Source organism: Apium graveolens, chromosome 8 (assembly GCF_009905375.1).
Source record: "Apium graveolens cultivar Ventura chromosome 8, ASM990537v1, whole genome shotgun sequence".
NCBI lineage: Eukaryota > Viridiplantae > Streptophyta > Magnoliopsida > Apiales > Apiaceae > Apium > Apium graveolens.
In genome coordinates, this window is record NC_133654.1 from 4582518 (window position 1) to 4589216 (window position 6699).

Here is a 6699-nt window from a genome sequence, read left to right on the forward strand (position 1 = left end):
TTTTGCAATGTTTTAATGCAAGATATTAGTTGCAGAATATAAGTGGTCTCCGTAGTCTCCAACAAAAACGTGATCTTCGTAGAACTTGACTCTGCACAAACATGTGATCACAGTACTTGAGCCGGAGGTTGGTGAGTATGCATTGTCTATTCTTCAGAGGTTCCACATCAGGAAATGAAATAGTAACATACATTATCGATCTGATTCCGCTAAAGGATAGCTAAACATACACCTGGATCATAAAGTACAAATACAAGCAATTGAAAGCAAACTGCAAAATGATTTAAAACATCAAAGTTAGAAGTTATCTTTGTCTTAGGCAAGATATTGCACTTTCTGACCCCTGTGGCATTCATAAGGGAAGAATTATAGGGAGATGTCCGACATCGCTTGTGGGAGGGGTGCTAGTTAATAAGGCACATGTTAAATGTATTCGTCCGAGGCCTTTTGGGAATTGCCCAAAATAAATCCGTGCATTGCCTAAAGATGATTTTACTAAACAAGCATTGAGTTGGTTAAGTAGCAGATGAAACACAAAAGTTAACTGTAAGCTCCTTCACAAGCCAAAGCAACTATAAACTTATCTATTGCTGCCGAGGCCTCTTGGTGTAAGGAACTGTTAAAGATAATTCCACACAAAATTCAAGTAATGGCTAAAATCATGGCTGCACATCCTTAATATAGCTACAATAAAGGGATTAGTCAAATATTACATGTACAATTATGATTATAGTTTTAATTCAAATATACAGATTATTAACTAGGCTAGAATTGCTGCTATGATTGATATGTAACTGATATTATACATTTGTATAAATCCTTATAGTTGTACTACAGAAAGCAATACAATTTTCCTTCTTCTCTTATATGGTATCAGAGCCTAGATCCATTTTTTTTTCATCTGCTTCTTCTCTTCTATACTATCAATGGCTTGTGCCGATTCCCAATCCACTATTCCCAACAATTCTGATCCTACAAAACCCTTCATCCTCATTTCTCTTCATCACATAATCAAACTCACATCCACTAACTATATCTCATGGAAAACTCAACTAGAGGCAACACTTCTTGGATATGATTTATACAAATTCATCGATGGCTCTTTTCCTGCACCTCCCAAAACAGTCGCCAGTGACCAAACCTCATCCCCAAACCCTGCTTATACAACATGGTTTCGTCAAGACAAACTTATTCTTGGAGCTCTTGTTGGAACTTTATCACCATCTCTTGTCCCTCTCATCTCTCAATGTCATACCACCCATGAGGCATGGCAAACTCTTGCAAAAACTTATGCTAACCCGTCTAAAGGACATCTCAAACAGATTAAGGAACGCCTTCGCAACATCACCAAAGGAAACAAGTCAATAACTGAATATATGCAGGAATTTAAAAATTATGCAGACCAGCTTGCCTCTCTTGGTCGTCCCTTGGAGTCTGATGATATTGTGGATAGAATTCTAGAACAACTAAATGATCCAGATTACGAAAATGTTGTCAATGCTGTTTATAGCCGTGATACTCCCATCTCATTTGATGAATTACATGAAAAACTCATTAATCGAGAACTCTCTATCAAACATAAAGTTTCCTCGGTAAATCCATTTCCTGCTACTGTCAACTATGCTGCCAAGAACACTCTCAAGAATAATCGTCCAAACCATTCTGCTCATAATTCCAATGGCATTCTCCCTACTCCCACACAATCCTCACTATCTCTTATTCGTGCTTCTCGTCCCTACAACGGACGTTGTTAATGGTGTCGTGCTCAAGGACATTATGTTACTCATTGTCCCATTTTTCGACAACAATTTCCTAATGCAATCCCACCTACAAATCAGTTTAATGCATCACCTATACAACCACCACCACAAAATCGATTTGCATCCAAGTCATATCAGCCCTCCCATCACCCTCGAGCATATGCTGTAACATCTTCAAACAATTCTCAAAATGGTTGGTTACTTGATAGCGGGGCGACGCACCATGTGACAAATGATCTTGACAATCTTGCTCTTCACTCTCCCTATGATGGTACTGAAGAACTCATCATCGGAGATGGTTCAGGCTTAGCCATAGCCAATACTGGTTCTACATCTTTTTTAACTCCCTCTTCTAATTTTCATCTTAAACATATTCTTCATGTTCCCTCTGTATCTCGTAACATAATCTCCATATCTAAATTTTGTCGTGATAATAACTCATCGATTACTTTTTCACCTAATTTTTTTCATGTGAAGGATCTTCGGATAGGAGTATCGCTTCTCCGCGGACCAACTAAATCTGGCATCTATGAATGGTATCCATCCTCACCTGTCATTCACACTTCCACTAGCTCTCTCTCCACCAATAATTGGCATCATCGTTTAGGCCATCCATCGCATGCTATTTTACAGTTCATCAGTTCAAATTTCAATCTCTCCATTCCTAAATGTACTGGTTTTCATTGTAATTCTTGTGATTGTAATAAAAGTCATAAGATGCCATTTTATCAAAACTCTATTTCCTCTAATGGCCCTCTTGATGTTATTTATACTGATGTTTGGACCCCACCCACTCTCTCATATGATGGCTACAAGTACTATATTCTTTTTGTTGATCACTTTACCAAATATATGTGGTACTATCCCCTCAAAAAAAAATCTGAAGCTAAGAAAATTTTCATTCAATTTAAATTAAAAGTGGAGAAATTTTTTCAAAAGTCAATTATTACCATTTTCAGTGACAACGGGGGTGAATATAAAGGTCTTGATCCTCTTTTTGATGCTTATTGTATTACTCATCTTACTTCCCCTCCACACACCCCTGAACACAATGGTTATTCTGAAAGACGTCATCGTCATATTGTCGAGACGGGACTCTCACTTCTATCTCATGCTTCCATGCCTCGAAAATATTGGACACTAGCCTTTAATACTGCAGTGTACCTTATAAATAGAATGCCTACTTCTACTCTCCACTACACATCTCCATTTCATAAAATATATGGCCATCCACCAAATTATCAAAAACTACGAAGTTTTGGGTGTCTTTGTTATCCATGGTTGCGTCCATATACTTCTAATAAACTTGATCCACGATCTATTTCATGTGTATTTGTTGGGTACTCAATTACCCAAAGTGCTTATTTTTGTTTAAATCCAAACACAAATAAAATATATGTGTCTCACCATGTTAAGTTTGTGGAACAGAAATTTCCATTTGCCTCATTAAACATATCTTACTCTTCACCCACTACAGAAAATATTGATCACTGGTGCGCAATCTCACTTCCCTTATTACCCCAAACACTCACAAACACTTCTTCTCATAATGAATCCGCTAATGTTGATGACGATACACCTTTGACATCACCTTCACCATCTCTATCCCTCTCGCCTCACTCAACTTCATCTTCTACTAATTCTACTCAAACTACTCCACCCCCACCCCCTCATCCACCTGCTTATACCACTAGATTACAAAATGGAATCCGCAAACCCATAAATAAACTCAATCTCACTGCTACCGTCCAAGATACTTCACAAGAACCCACTAATATCAGTCAAGCTCTTCGTAATCCTCTATGGAGGAATGCCATGCAAGTTGAGTTTGATGCACTACTCAAAAATAATACTTGGGATTTAGTCCCTCCATCTCCTACACAAAATCTCATCGGTTGTAAATGGGTTTATCGTACCAAATATAATTCTGATGGTTCGATTGAGCGACACAAGGCTCGTCTAGTAGCGAAGGGGTTTCATCAACGCCCTGGTCTTGACTATACAGAAACCTTTAGCCCTGTTGTCAAACCCGCAACTGTAAGAACTGTGCTTTCACTTGCTGTGACTCAAAATTGGCCTCTCCGGCAAGTAGATATTAATAATGCTTTTCTCCAAGGCACCCTCAAAGAAGATGTTTACATGATCCAACCCCCTGGATTTGTTGATTCTACACATCCTACTTACGTATGTAAATTACGTAAACCTATATACGGTCTCAAACAATCTCCCCGAGCCTGGTACAATGAGCTAAAAACCTATCTTTTAAGCCTTGGTTTTCGCAACTCTATCTCAGACTCCTCTTTATTTATTCTGCGTCGTGGTCAAGACATATTCTATGTTTTAGTGTATGTTGATGATATAATTCTCACAGGTTCTAATAGTTCCCTCCTTAATTCTATAATATCTCAACTCTCTCATCATTTCTCATTAAAAGATCTTGGTGTTCTTTCTTATTTTCTCGGTGTTGAAGTAGTACCACACTCGCAAGGTTTATTTCTCAGCCAACAAAAATATATTCAAGACATACTTTCGAAAACAAATATGTCCAGTGCTAAGCCTACTCCAACACCTATGATTTCTCATCCACCTCTATCACTTGCCTCGGGCACATCAATTTCAAATCCAACTGAATTCCGGGCGATTGTTGGCAGCTTACAATATTTATCACTAACTCGTCCTGATGTTGCTTTTACTGTGAATAGGTTATCTCAATACATGCACAAGCCCACTGATCATCATTTTGTTGCTCTAAAAAGATTACTGAGATATCTTGCAGGCACTCTTCATCATGGTCTTCTTCTCCACCGCAACTCTCCTACTTGTTTACATGCCTTTTCGGATGCTGACTGGGCCGGCGACAAAGATGATTATATATCTACTACCGGCTATATTGTATACCTTGGTCGGAATCCCATTTCATGGAGCTCTCGAAAACAAAAAACATTAGCACGTTCTTCCACTGAAGCAGAGTATCGTGCCGTTGCTAGCACAACTGCTGAAATTTTATGGGTCCTGAATCTTCTCACAGAACTTGGACATCCACCAAATAGTCCACCTGCCATCTATTGTGACAATATGGGAGCAACATATGTTGCTTCCAATCCGAAATTTCACTCAAAGATGAAGCACCTTGGTCTAGACTATCATTTTGTTCGTGAACATGTTCAAAGTGGTGTTATTCGTGTTTCTTACATCTCTGGTAATGATCAATTAGCTGATGCTTTAACGAAGCCTCTTGCGCATGTAAGATTTCAAACATTATTGTCCAAGATTGGCCTCATTGAAAGATCGTCCATCTTGCGGGGGCATGTTAAAGATAATTCCACACATAATTCAAGTAATGGCTAAAATCATGGCTGCACATCCTTAATACAGCTACAATAAAGGGATTAGTCAAATATTACATGTACAATTATGATTATAGTTTTAATTCAAATATACAGATTATTAACTAGGCTAGAATTGCTGCTATGATTGATATGTAACTGATATTATACATTTGTATAAATCCTTATAGTTGTACTACATAAAACAATACAATTTTCCTTCTTCTCTTATAAGAACATCTCTTCTACAAATCCTACAAAATCTTGTAAATTCGATTTTTAAATTTACAAAAAAATATAACAAAATCATCAAAATTTATCATTTGAATGAATTCAAAAAATAAACTTTTTTAGATATAATTAAATTCTAAAAAGAATTTTAGAGTGCGACGAGATATCTCAAGTAATAATGGCCTATTTCTTGTTGGATTCTGATTTCGGTTCTCGCTCGTATACTATTTATAAGGAATATAAACCTAAGTTCCCTTTCGTCAAGTAGGTAAACAAGTAGGTAAAGTAGGCATACATTCAAAAGAAAAAAAAATCAAATTCCAAAATAAAAATAATGTGAAATTTGATAAAATTCAACTCGATTCGTCATATACAAGGATGCTATAATTTCATGAGTATGAATAGTGCCGCAAATGAACAAAATCCAATCGAATCGAGTTCTGTCTAAAACGAGTCAAGCTTAACTTTTTTTAACGAGCCAAGAGTAATGTGCACGATGTCGAACACAAGTTTGCTCACAAACAATCTAGCTAAGCCAAGTTCAAACAGTGTTGAGTTGTCTAACTAATAATTTGCATATAATTTTTCGACCAAATTTAAATTAATCTTATTTTATAAATATATAGATACACTCCACACCGTAAACTTATTGTTTAATCTATACTCCCTCAGTGGTTGTTTACCTTGGGGATGAGAAATTGGCACGCATTTTAAGGCTCCCGTAAAATATAGTTCCTTAAATAATTTTAAATATTTTTTCTTTTAAATAAAAATATAATGTTTAAACTTTTATATAGAAAAAGAAAATTATAAAAAATAAATTATAAAATTATATTTTATAGTGCCTTAAAATGCGTGTCAAACATGAGTAAAAAGTATGTACAGAATCCAATGGAACGGAGGGAGTATCATTTTATTTTCACAAGTCGAATTTGGAGAATATATTCAAAATTATTGAAATATTCATAACTTTAGAAATCATACATTATTTTTAATTATTTATTGATGTTTTGTGATATATTCACACTAGTAGCAGACTAACGACTAATTTAATGAAATCGTACATTCAAATTTCACATTTGTATTTTTATTTTGAGAAAATGACAATGATTTGATCCGAACTAATTGATATATCTAAAAAGTTTGTATTTCACATTTGTATTTCACATTTTATGGTTGAAAATCCGAATTAATCGGTTGAGATATAGATTTATGGGAAATTGAGAATGTCTCCGAATGAAAAAATCAAATATATTTAAAAAAATTATAATATTTAATGTATAGGTTGTATTTACAATGATCATACCATATAAAAATAACCTATGACGAGAAATCGAATTTTAAAAATCAAATGGATCCATTATATTTTAAGAATTTATCGG